Below are 13508 nucleotides of genomic sequence, written 5' to 3'. Positions count from 1 at the left end.
CCACGCCAGAGCTTTTAGGTTCTCGAGTTCCCGTGATCTGTTCTTCGATCCAATGGTACGGATAGGTTCGTGAAGTCACCAAAAACACGTTAATGCAAAGTCAAGCTCGATCGATGAAGTTTGGATGGTGTTTGAGAGTTGAAGGCTCAGATTGTACGAACAAGGGAGAAGAGTCGTGAAGAGAGAAGAAGGAAATAAAGTTTGTATGTGTGGGTGTGTGTGTGACTGAGCTACGGGATTGGGCAGAAATAGAAAAGCAGGGCCTTGATTGGGCCATAAGGTTTAGGGCTAACAATTTAAATCAAAACAAACCCACAATTCTAATTGGACCTAAGAAAGTAAGAGGTATAGTAATTGGTCCATTTCCTTAGCCCGCTTATACATCCACCACACATCGTTTCAAGGGCAAAATTGTCATTCCCACGTTTTCGAAGATAAAATATATTTTAATTCGGGACGGGTTGTCATGACCTACCCCCCTTTAGAAAAATTTTGTCCCCGAAACTTTGTATAATACATAATAAACCACTAATATTCATAAAATAAGCGCGGATACATATCTCGCATACGATCCTCTATTTCCCAAGTAGCCTCCTCCACTGAATGGTTTCTCCACAAAACTTTCACCAAGCGAACAATTTTGTTCCTCAGAACTTTATCCTTCCAATCCAAAATCGTCACTGGCTCCTCCTCATAAGTTAAATCTGGATTAATTTCTAGTGGGTGAGGAGGTATCACGTGTGACGGATTAGAAACATAATGGCGAAGCATAGAGACATGAAAAACATCATGCACCTTTGACAACTCTGGAGGTAACTCAAGTCTGTAAGCAACTTCATCGTCCCGCTCGGTGATCTGGTATGGTCTGATATATCGAGGACTTAACTTACCTTTCTTACCAAATAGTACAACACATTTCCACGGGGATAACTTCAAAAATACCCAATCTCCCACATTATACACTCTATCTGTGGCGTGTCTGTCAGTAAGGCTTTTCTGTCGATCCTAGGCCACTTTCAGGTTAAATTTAATTACCTAAATATTTTGAGTAGTCTTGTCCACAATCTCTGGGCCCACTAATACCTTCTCACCAACTTCTGACCAAGGGGTACTACAAGATTTACCATATAACACCTTGAACGGTGACATCCTGATACTAGAATGGTAACTATTATTATAAGCAAAATCCATCAAATCCAAACGCTTATGCCAAGCGTCACCAAATTGCAATACCGAAGACCTCAACATATCTTCTAATGTTTGGATAGTCCTCTCAGATTGCCTGTCCGTCTGGGGATGATAAGCACTACTATAAAGCAATCTCGAACCAAGAGCTTCCTGAAATGCCACCCAAAACTTAGAAGTAAACCTAGGATCTTAATCATATATAATACTAACCGGTACCCCGTGGTATTTAACAACCTCCGATATAAATAACTCAGCTAATCGACTTAGGGAATAGTTTTTTCGAACTGGTATGAAGTGTGCTGATTTAGTAAGCCGATCTACTATCACCCAAATGTTGTCATAACCATTCCGTGTACGAGGAAACTTGTACATGAAATCCATTGTAATATTTTCCCATTTCCATTGGGGAATGGGAAGTGGCTATATCAACCCAAAATGTCTCTTCCTTTTAACTTTAACTTGCTAGCACATTGCACATCTACTCACATGCCCTGCCAAAAGTAGAAAGGCCGAATGGTATCATACATTTTAGTACTTCCAGGATGCATTGCATAAGCTGAAACATGTGCCTCATTAAGAATATCTTTCTTTAGCTCAACAATATTCGATACGTACATTCGTTTCTCTTGCATAAGCATGCCATCAGATTCCTACACTCTAAGATCTTTCTTTTTCCCCTATGACACTGCCTGAATTAATTCCTGAATTTCTTCATCATTCACTTGAGCCTCAAGTACACATTCAATCAAAATCGGCTTGACCTGAAAGTTAGCAAGTAAAGCTTCTTCCTGATCTTCCACCCCTAACTTCACTCCAGTGGATCTCAATTATGCGAGAAGAGGAATACGACAAGCATATAAAGCATTAACTCGACCTCGGGATTTTCTGCTAAGCGCGTATGCCACTACATTTGCATGACCATGATGATACTCAATCGTGCAAGCATACTCGCTGAGCAACTCTATCCACCTCCGTTGTCAGAGGTTAAGATCTCTCTAGGTGAAAAGACTGAAGACTCTTATGATCTGTAAAAATCTTACATTTTTCTCCATATAAGTAATACCTCCAAATCTTCAAGGCAAAGATAATGGCTGCTAACTCAAGACCGTGCATCGGATAATTCATATCATGAGGCTTCAACTATCGTGAAGCATAAACAATCACCCTTTCATGCTGCATCAGCACACAGCCTAAACAATTCAAGGAAGCATCATTGTAAATCTCAAAATTACCACCGTCGTCTGGAAGTGCCAAAACAGGTGCGTGAGTGAAACAATACTTTAGTTGCTGGAAACTCAATTCACAATTATCGTCCCACTCGAATTTAACATCTTTCCTCATCAACCTTGTCAGTGGTAATGCTATAACTGAGAAATCTTTAACAAACCGTCTATAATAACGTGCCAAGCCCAGAAAACTCTCTACCTCAGTGACGGTTTGTGGTTGCTCCCAATTTTCAACGACAACTACTTTCTGAGGGTCCACCTGAATACCCTGGCTTGATATTACATGCCCCAAAAATGCCACTTAATCTAACCAAAATTGGCATTTGCTAAACTTAGCATACAATTGATGTTCTCTCAATTTCTTCAAAATCAAAGTGAGATGTTGAACATGCTTTGCCTTAGACTTGGAATACACCAAGATGTCATCAATAAAAGCAATGATGAACCTGTCAAGGTATGGTTTGAATACCCAATTCATCAGATCCATGAAAGCTGCAGGTGCATTAGTTAATCCGAATGGCATCACGAGGAACTCGTAATGATTGTACCGAGTTCTAAAAGCCGTCTTAGGAACATCTTCACTTCTGATTTTTAATTGATAATACCTAGACCTCAAATCAATCTTGGAAAACACGCAGGCACCTCGAAGCTGATCAAATAAATCATCTATACATGGCAAGGGATAACGGTTTTTAATCGTTACTCGATTCAGCTGTCGATAATCAATACACAGCCTTAAAGTCTCATCTTTCTTCCGAACAAATAAAACTGGAGCTCCCCAAGGTGAAGTACTAAGCTGAATAAAACCTTTATCAACCAATTCCTGCAACTGGGCTTTCAATTCCTTTAACTTAGCATGAGCCATTCGGTACGGAATTAGGGAAATAGGATCAATACTTGGAAGTAAATCAATGGTGAACTCGACTTCTCTGTCTGGTGGTAATCCAGGCAAATCCTTGGGAAACACATCAGGGAAATGCCTAACTACTCGAACATGAGTATCTTCATTCAATACTACGTGAGCCAAATACCCCTGACAACCTTTCTTCAACAACTTTCTAGCTCTCATGGCAGAGATAATGTCGTGTCTCAGTCCACCTCGCTCGTCCACGAATGTAACCACATGCAAGCCTGGACGATGGAAAGTAACCATTTTCTCATAACAATCTAACTGAGCACGATTGTAGTGTAACCAATCCATGCCCAGAATAACATCAAAATCAACTATATCCAATGGAACTAGATTAGCTAGCATAACGATGTCCTCCACCAAAACAGGACATCCTTGATATACCCAACTAACATAATACATCTCACCTCTAGGCATCGAAAACTTTAACTTGTAACCGAGAGGTGTAGGGTGTGGTTGTGTCGTCTGAGCAAACGTATGAGAAATAATAGAATGTGTGGCAGCACAATCAATCAATACTCTAGCAAAATAGACAAGAATATTTAACGTACCCATAATCAGATCAGGTTTGTTCTGAGCATCCTGCAGAGTAATATGATGAACACAGCCCTATGTTTGCTATCGTCTTCCACGACCTCTATTACCTTGGTTTCCGCGTCCCTATGTACGTCGTTCTTGACTAGGCTGGTTAAGTTGCCTCAATGATCCGGCAATGCTAGAAGCAACCTCTACGTTTTGGGTCTGTCCCCAGGAATACCACTATGATCCACCAGCTGGATATGGTGGATATGGTATGTAACCTCCTGAATACTGAGTGTAACCATTCTGTTAATACGGATCGTGTGAGTACTAATACTGTCCTCCTGAATATAAAGCTATATCACCCTGATAGTGGCATGCTCCACCATAGCCCGTCTGAGTATACCCACTAGATCCCATCCATCTACCTTGCCACCACCAAGGTTGATGGAATATGCTTTGTCTTATCTAGTGGTTCGTCGGATTCCGTTGCCGGCCACCGCTGCACTCCCTGGTTTCTGGAAAAACTTTGAATCTCAATATCTCTGTTGTCGGCCACCGCTGCACTCCCTGGTTTCACGAATTTTATATCAAATTGAAGACCTGAACTAGAAGAACACGATCTTACCTTCTAGAGGTCTTAAAACCGATGAAAAGTGGTCGGAAAATCTCTGGAAAATTTCGACTAAACTGGAACTCGTGGAACTGACCTATCTCGATGTCCAAATCCTCCAAAAATTGTTCCCCGGTCTCTATGGAGTAGTTTTAAGACTCCCTTAAGCTTTACAACTCCGTGAACTAACCACGATCACGACGGAGCAACAGAGCACCACGCTGGAGCTCTTAGGTTCTCGGGTTCCCGTGATCCGTTCTTTAATCCAATGGTACGGATAGGTTCGGGAAGTCACTAAAAACACGTTGATGCAAAGCTCAAGCTTAATCGATGAAGTTTGGATGGTGTTTGAGAGGTGAAGGCTCAAATTGTACGAACAAAGGAAAAGAGTCGAGAAGAGAGAAGAAGGAAAGAAAGTTTGTATGTGTGGGTGTGTGTGTGACTGAGGTACGGGATTGGGCAGAAATAAAAGAGCAGGGCCCTGATTGGGCCATAAGGTTTAGGGCTAACAATTTAAATCAAAACAAACCCACAATTCTAATTGGTCCATTTCCTTAGCCCGTTTATACATCCACCACACATCATTTCAAGGGCAAAATCGTCATTCCCACGCTTTCGAAGATAAAATATATTTTAATTCGGGATGGGTTGTCACATAAAAGTTTACCAAACACTATAATACTTTTTTTTTTTTTTTTTTTTTTTTTAGCCTTCCAAAAACACTTTTAGAAAAAAGTTTACCAAACACGTTGCTGCTTTATTTCACAGCTGCTTATTCTCACAGTATAGCAAAAGCAGTTTTTTTTCAAAGCACAACAATACTAAACCAGTCCATAATATCAATAAAAAAAGCTTCCATTTCGTCAAGCATCTAGTAGGCACCTTCTAATTCCTATCAACATATACCGAAGGTTTATGCTGACATACGTCAACATTTGTAAAGGCCTGTAGACGATGCATGCAGGACACTGTGCAGTAATGTTGAAGACTGTCAAGGCATTTTAACTAAAGTATTTTTTACAAGAAGAGAGAAAATGAAGACAAATATGATAGAAGAAAATAAAAGTAGGAGGAGAAAGTTGTAATTTAGTTTCCTTAGTTGTTTATAGTGGTCAAATATGATATACAAACAAATAGACATGGGGTTTTTGAAGTTGTTGGGGTCAAAGACAACCAATGACCCCATGTTGTCTCCGCCATTGCTTGACAACATGTTCATGTCTTGATCATTTGTTATATTTGACTTAGTATGGAAAAAGCAACTACAAAAATATGCAGCAAACAACTCTTTGGACCCAACCTACAATGTGTTTGAAACATAAATCTTTCATTGTTTAAGGTATCTTTTTCATAATTCATGTAAGAAAAACAAAATTTAGCACAAATCTTTATCAATCGTCAATTAGGAATCATAAATAATAGATGAACACAAGTTTTAGAAAAGCCATCAAATGGTCATGAAAATATCTGTGACTAATTAATATCATATATTTTGTTATTTATATGAATGATCTTTATAGATGAAATAAAATAATGAATGTCCCAAACCCTGAAATCATATTATGTGGTGGTCAAGAAGAATGGTTTGCTCCATACTTATAAATATTACATATGTTGCATAGAAAATATCTCAACAACAGAGTCCTGAAGGCTGGTATTGACATTCCCAAGGTCTAAAGAAATCTATTACTTGGAACTCTTGGATAGATTCTCTCATACAATTAAGTTTTATTTTTAGTGCGTTACAATTCAATAAATGTTTGTCTCGTATTTGAAAAGTGCACTATCAGTAAATAAATAATTATTTTGGTTGCAAAAATACGTCGTCTTCTGTTTTGACGAATTTGTACCTACAAAACAATTAACACTTTTGATCAAGGCCAAATCCACACACGCGCTAGGGGGGAAACTAGTGTAGCTGGAGTATTTATAGGGAGGTGGCCGACAATAAGGTTAGAGATTTGCCTTACACATGGTGGCTTCCCATTGACCAGGATGTGTAGGATGAATGAGGAAAAAATAATTCCAATATATTAATTATGAGATAATATTGTGGAATTATCATGTAAGTATCATTGACTAATGGTGATGAGGATTCCTTTATTGTTTGAGTTGACCTTCAATTGGGAATGTATTAAAGATAAGATTTGGTGATTAATCCTATCTTCAAATGCCTTTGACTTTTCCATGCCACGAACATGAGAGCTTGGTGTAGTCATAGTTAGCTGCTCAGGCTTCCATGGATGTTGAGATGTGCGTGTGAATATTTATGGGCCCTTCCCATTTAATGAAGATAATATTGTCTTCTTTAGAAGAAAAAATTAAAAATTTCATGTGTCGTCTTTTGGATTTTTAGGATTACTTTTTGCTCCACAAATGCCCCACATTTGTTGGGTTGCACTCGAAAAAGGTAGTAAGTGTAGAAATCCCAAGCCGAGTAGGCGAGCAGATAGTTATTTCCTGATTTGATGTAGGTTATCCACTTTGACTTGGAGTTTAAGTCTTCTAGGAAATAGAATCCAACTGCCTATAGACTTTATTTAGTTCTACCTTAATCAGGGGATTAAATTAACCTATAGAGCAATTTTCTTCCACACAAGAAAGAGAAAAAAATTAAAGCCGGTATCATATCTTCTTCAAAAAAATAAAAAAATAAAAAAAAATAAAAGAAAAAAAAAGGTATTGTCCCCCTCCTCCAATTTCGCGTGATGAAGTTTTTTGTTGCGTTTCTGACCTAAATTTCGTTGCGTAAACACTCTTGTGCGACGAAACTTTGTATTTCATCGAGAAAACTTTTGTTCCTTGAACTTTGCGCGAGTACAGTGGGGCGACAAAATTTTCGTTGCCTAAAGTTTTAGTGACAAATTTACATGTTGCGCGACGAATGGTATTTCGTCGGGAAAACACTTTTATGTAGTAGTGTGAGTATGAGTGTAGGTGCTATAGCACAACGATTGACTTTTCCTTAAGGGGCAATGTTAGGAAGACAATCTATTTAAAGTATAATTTTTAAAGCATATGATGTGGTTGTTAATGATTCGATTATTACTTAAGTATTGATTAACGCTCTTATTTCTTATTGGTGACATATCACCTTGTTTGCAAATATGATTAAAAAAATAGGAACTTTAACGAAAAGCTTCCGGTACTGTTTACTTTAACGAAAAACCATATTTTTACACGAAAAAGTGAATCCTGGTACTATTCACTTTACCCTTTGTTTTATTCTTATCGTTAAAACTCAAAATTTTCATGCCATTTTCATTAGTTTTCCTTAAAAAAATTTACCCGCCTAGTATTACTCTTTCCTTAAAGACCTCCAATTTTGTGGTCTGGTCAAAATACAGTTTAAAGTTGTCGTCACTCTGAGATGATCTCAGGTTAATATGCTTTGAAGAATTAAAAGCTGGCACTCAATTAAGGTATACACATGTCATGCATAGCATACATCTTTAAAACATGGTATTAGTTGAATATTAGAGTGTGAGACAAATAAGACTACAAAATAGTAAGAATAATATTTTTAAGAAACTAACCCTAACCTTAAAAGGTAATAAAAATATTATTAAACAAACAAGAATGCCGAAACGGTTACAAAACCCCAATAAGCTACATCGTGACTAACTTATTCCCGACTGAATAACAAGCATGCTATTTATAATAAACTAACCCTAAAAGGTAAGAAACTGAAACCCTAATTCTAACGTGCTAAACCTAGAAAACCAAATATTGAAGTAAACCTAAAATACTAATATTTTCTAACAGTAATAAGTTCATTTGTTATCTTTAGAATTACAAGACCAGCACATCTCGTTTCATACTTAGCATGCTCCCTACAAACATGATTTTTCAGATGCTTATTCGATTGTCTTAAGATTTGACTTATGTTGGCATGATTAGAGGCTGAAGCATCGTCTACATGTCTTCTGAAAGAATTTAAGCTAGGGTTGTAAACATAGATCAATTAATTATGAGTGAGGTATGGACTTCATTATATAGAGATTACAAGATGAGGTTGGTTACATATCATCTGATTACATTTGAAATTCAAAACTAAGTTACACATGAGTTTTAGATAAGGAAGAAGTGTGATTCCTTGCTATCTGTTGAAGAGGTTGAAGAGTATCCAACTTGTGTGGCTGACTTGGAGAGACGTTTACCATGCATTTCGGACGTGGAGAGATATCTTGAATAGTTGGTTTATCACGCCCCCGCAAGCTGAGTGGACGTTGACAAACAGGAAGCTTGGAGATGAGATAACTAAAACGAGCTGTGGACAAACCCTTGGTTAAGAGATTCGCGAGTTGGTCAACGGAAGAAACATATCCCACAACTAGTTCTTTGCGAATTACTTTTTCTCTAACATAATGATAATCAACTTCCACATGACGCATACGTGCCTGATAGACTGGATTGGAAGCTACTGCCAAGGCACTGATATTGTCACACCACAATTGTGGTGGATTTAGAGGGAGATGAAGATCGCGGAATATGTGGCAGAACCAAGACAAGGTGGCAGAGGTATAGGCCATTTGGCGATACTCAGCCTCTGTACTTGAGCGAGACACACCTCTTTGTTTTTTAGAACTCCAAGAGATCAAGTTATCCCCTAGAAAAATGCAATGGCCACCAGTGGAGCGACGATCATCGGGGTCACCAGCATAGTCGGCATTGGCAAAGGCTGTTAGGGACAACGAACTGGGTTTGTAAACGATACCGTGATTATGAGTGGCTTTCAAATAGCGAAGAATGCGCTTGACTGCAGCCCAATGTGTAGTTGTGGGTGAATACATATATTGACAGACTTGATTTACAGCGAAAGCAATGTCAGGCCGTGTGAATAAGAGATATTGGAGAGCCCCAACAACACTGCGAAAATTTGTACCATCATCCAAGGGCTCACCCTCATACAAACTAAGCTTGCGGCCAGGGAGGGCTGGAGTAGACAATGGTTTGGCGTCAGCCATGTTAGTTCGTTTGAGGAGGTCCAGGATATATTTTGACTGGGTTAAATACATGGCCGTCGGTGTTCTCGTAATTTCCATTCCCAAAAAATAATGCAAGGCCCCAAGGTCCTTCATTGAAAATTTGTTTCCCAATTGATGAATCAAGGTGGAGATGTGAGATAGATTATTACCTGTAACAAGGATGTCATCAACGTATATGAGTAAATAAATAACAGTAGCTCTATTGAAGTAAATGAACAGTGAAGAATCTGCCATTGATGCATGAAACCCGAGCTCTTCCAAATGTTGAGAGAAACACTGAAACCAAGCACGTGGAGCCTGTTTTAAGCCGTATAAGGACCGTCGAAGACGACATACATGTGCTGGAAACTGTGGATCGACAAAGCCAGAAGGTTGGCGCATGTAGACTTCCTCAGTTAAGGAACCATGGAGGAATGCGTTTTTGACATCAAGCTGGCGTATTTGCCAGTTAAAATGAAGAGCCACGGAGAGAATAAGTCTGATGGTTGCATAAGTGACGACAGGACTAAACGTCTCGCTGTAATCGAGTCCTTCCTATTGACGAAAACCATTGGCAACAAGACATGCTTTAAACCTTTCAATGGAGCCGTCAGATTTACGTTTAATACGGTACACCCATTTATTTGGGAGAACATTCATTGTGGAATGAAAAGGAACCAGGGACCACGTTCCTGTTTGTTGCAGAGCATTGAACTCTTCTGCCATTGCCATACGCCATTCAGGGAACTTATTTGCCTGTGTAAAACAAGTAGGCTCAACAAGGTCATTAGTCACATCAGAAATAAGCGCATATTTGGGATTGGGTTTTTGAATGCCATCCTTTGAACGGGTGACCATGGAGTGAACAGGTTGACTGTGGCGTGGAGAGGAAGATGAGACAGGAGCAACACCTACTGCATTTGTAGAGGATAGAGGTGGGGAAAGGGCAGGTATAGAGTGTACAGGTGAGAGGGGTGATGGGGATGGAATAGGATTGTTTAATATAGGTGAAGAGGTAATATGTGGTGGTGTTGATGATGGAGTGGAAGGAATGGTGGGGTTCGGATGTAGTGGGAAATTAGGTGGAATAGGGGTAGGTTGTCGAGATGTTATGGCGTGATGCATGGGATGGTGCGGGTTTTGGGGAAAAGTAGGAGAAAAAGGGTTAGGTTGAGTGGAAAGTAAGGTGAGATGCGGATTTGGTGGGAAAGTAGTGGAGCTAGGATTCCTAGGGGGATTTATTAAAGGATGGGAATCAATGGTCAGTATTGTAGATGACGGGGAGGAGGAAGGCTTTGTAGAAATGGATTCTTTGTAGGGGAAAATGGTTTCATCAAATAAGACATGACGTGACAAAAATATGCGACCGGTGGACATATCTAAACACCTATAACCATGTTGATTTAATGAATATCCTAAGAAAATGCAACGTTTGGAACGAAATTGTAACTTATTAGTATTATAGGGACGAATATAGGGAAAACATGCACACCCAAAAACTTTAAGAAAATCATAGTTAGGAGATTTGTGAAACAACTTTTGAAAAGGAGACTCATCATGGAGAACTCTAGTTGGTAAACGATTGATCAAATAAGTTGCTGTATGAAAAGCATCATCCCAAAATGAAGTAGGTAAGGATGAATGAGCAAGTAGGGTGAGGCCAGTTTCAACTATATGACGATGTTTTCGTTCAGAAATGCCGTTTTGTTCGAGATGATGTGGACATGTAAAGCGATGGAAAACTCCATGTTGAGTTAAAAAAGTTTTAAAAGTATTGTTGACGTACTCTCCTCCTCCATCGGTTTGGAGTGATTTTAGTTTAGTATTAAACAAGTTTTCAACCAGTTTCTTGAATGACACAAAAGTAGAAAAAACATCGGATTTTAATTTTAATGGATATAGCCAAGAGTAGCGGGAATAATCATCAATGAATACTACATAATATTTAAAACCATTTATAGAAAATGAAGGTGAAGTCCATACATCGGAATGAACCAATTCTAATGGAGACAAAGACCTAGAAGTTGACAATTGAAAAGGTAACTTGTGACTCTTACCCATGGGACATGAGTGACAGAACTCACTAGTGACAACGCCTTTAATGGGCAATTTATTCCTAGAAACCAAACTTTGTAAAATATGAGAAGATGGATGACCTAACCTAGAGTGCCAAATTGAATTGGACACTCTAGTACCTAAAAATGCAGACACGCCTTTATTTGTTGATGAAACACCAGAGAAGGGGTAGAATCCATTTCTACTCGGGCCTTGTAAAAGCATCTTCCCCGTGTGAAGATCCTGAACAGAATACGAATTAGGATATAGGGTTAAAGAGCAATTATTTTCTTTGGTAAAGCGATGGATTGAAATAATATTGGTGGATGCATTTGGGCAAAGTAGTGTATTAGGTAAGCTAAAGGTGGAGTGAGGTGTACGAATGCAAGTGGTCTCTATGTGTGAAATTGGCAAACCTGTTCCACCAACAACTCCATTGGCTTGGTCCATGCCATTATAAGGATGAGGATTCGAAAGACTGGCAGAATTATTTGTGATGTGAGCATTAGCCCCTGAGTCAAACAACCACTCCTATATGGCAGGTGCTGTGGCAGAGGCAGAAGGTGCCGTAGCAGCAAACGCTTGCAAGCGAGGTGCAGGAACGCGTCCCTCATAAGACATGTTTAGGCGGTTGAAGCAGTCGATCGCAGAATGGCCATGACGACTGCATATTTGACATTGAATGCGTCCAGTAGTGAAAGGACCGTGGGAAGGAGCTGGGCCGAGAATCCCATCATTTTGGCGAGAGTGGGAGCCTGGGTGAGGGTTGGACCCGTGGTGAAAGTGGGATCCTTGATTAGAGGGAGATCCTTGGTGAAAGTGAGGAGAGTTGCAGTGGCGATTTGAAGAGCCACGACCACTAGGAAAATGACTACGACCGCGAAACCCAGTAGAGAAGCCTCGTCCCCGAAAAGATGCAGGTGCACGGTTGCCATTGCGGCCTGCTACAAGGGCAGTGAGGCCGTTGTCAGTACCAAATGCAGTATGCATTTTCTGTCGTCTTTCAGCGCCAAGGAGAAGTGCTTCCAAAGCACTGTAGGTAATGGCCTCATCACGAGCTTGGGCGGAGGCAACGGTGCTTTCATAGGCAGGGCCTACGTTGTTGAGAATGATGGCAACAACATCGGAGTCTGAAACAGGAGCACCAGAGAGAGAGAGAGTATCTGCGAGACAATTAACTTTATCCAAGAATTCAGAGATGGAAGAATCACCTCTGTGAGTATTCATCAACTCACTGCGGAGTTGGAGAAGGCGACCGGTTGACTGAGAAGCATATTGATCACGTAGGGTTGTCCATGCAGAATGGGAGCTAGTTTTCCCAATTAAAGCAGCAAGTACGGTAGGGTGAACAGAAGAGTTGATCCAGGACATAACAGTGGCATCCTGTTGGATCCAAGTATCGAAGTCGGGATTGACTTTGTCAGTGATGTTGCCATTATCATCTTTTAGGTATGCTGGAGGACACAGACTGGTTCCGTCGACAAAGGAAACAAGATTACGACTGCGGAGGAGAGGTAGCATTTGGGCGTGCCAGAGGGGGTAGTTGGTACGATCAAGTTTGATCGTGAGAAAGTTGGAGACATTTGGGAGGGGAATGGGAGAGGAAGAAGGAGAAGCCATGTGAGAAGAGAAAAAAAAAATCTGTCGTTAGACTTTTAGCTCAGAGATACCATGAAAGAATTTAAGCTAGGGTTGTAAACATAGATTGTATAAACTCAACTCAATTAATTATGAGTGAGGTATGGACTTCATTATATAGAGATTACAAGATGAGGTTGGTTACATATCATCTGATTACATTTGAAATTCAAAACTAAGTTACACATGAGTTTTAGATAAGGAAGAAGTGTGATTCCTTGCTATCTGTTGAAGAGGTTGAAGAGTATCCAACTTGTGTGGCTGACTTGGAGAGACATTTACCATGCATTTCGGATGTGGAGAGATATCTTGAATAGTTGGTTTATCATCTTCCACATCACTTCATCATGTTTTTCTTCACTCTTTTTTCATCTCACATTCTTTTGATGTAT

This window comes from Pyrus communis, chromosome 4 (assembly GCF_963583255.1).
Source record: "Pyrus communis chromosome 4, drPyrComm1.1, whole genome shotgun sequence".
Taxonomy (NCBI): domain Eukaryota; kingdom Viridiplantae; phylum Streptophyta; class Magnoliopsida; order Rosales; family Rosaceae; genus Pyrus; species Pyrus communis.
This window is presented reverse-complemented; position numbering follows the sequence as displayed.